The sequence below is a fragment of the Brassica oleracea genome, unplaced genomic scaffold, assembly GCF_000695525.1.
Source record: "Brassica oleracea var. oleracea cultivar TO1000 unplaced genomic scaffold, BOL UnpScaffold01380, whole genome shotgun sequence".
NCBI lineage: Eukaryota > Viridiplantae > Streptophyta > Magnoliopsida > Brassicales > Brassicaceae > Brassica > Brassica oleracea.
Genome location: NW_013617917.1, coordinates 5951 through 6255, shown reverse-complemented (window position 1 = coordinate 6255; position 305 = coordinate 5951).

The following is a 305-nucleotide window of genomic DNA, read 5'->3' as shown; positions in this document are numbered from 1 at the left end:
CAAACCATGTTGGAAAAATTCTCAAAGACTATACAGCATCTATCATCGCAATCATTAGTTTAGAAAACCTCTGCCAAACTTCAAAATGAAAGTCGATGATTTGCTGAAGTCATAAAGATCTTTTCCGATTTGATAAAACGAGTTTCGTATAAGAATCATTATACGAGAAATATTCAGGCATCAAAGCATCACTCTCATTTTCCGTTGAACCAACCGACTAACGGAAAAACATCAAAAACATTTGCAACAAAGCAAATCAAGAACAAAAGTAACAGAAAATACGACAAAGAGAACACGTCCTCCCC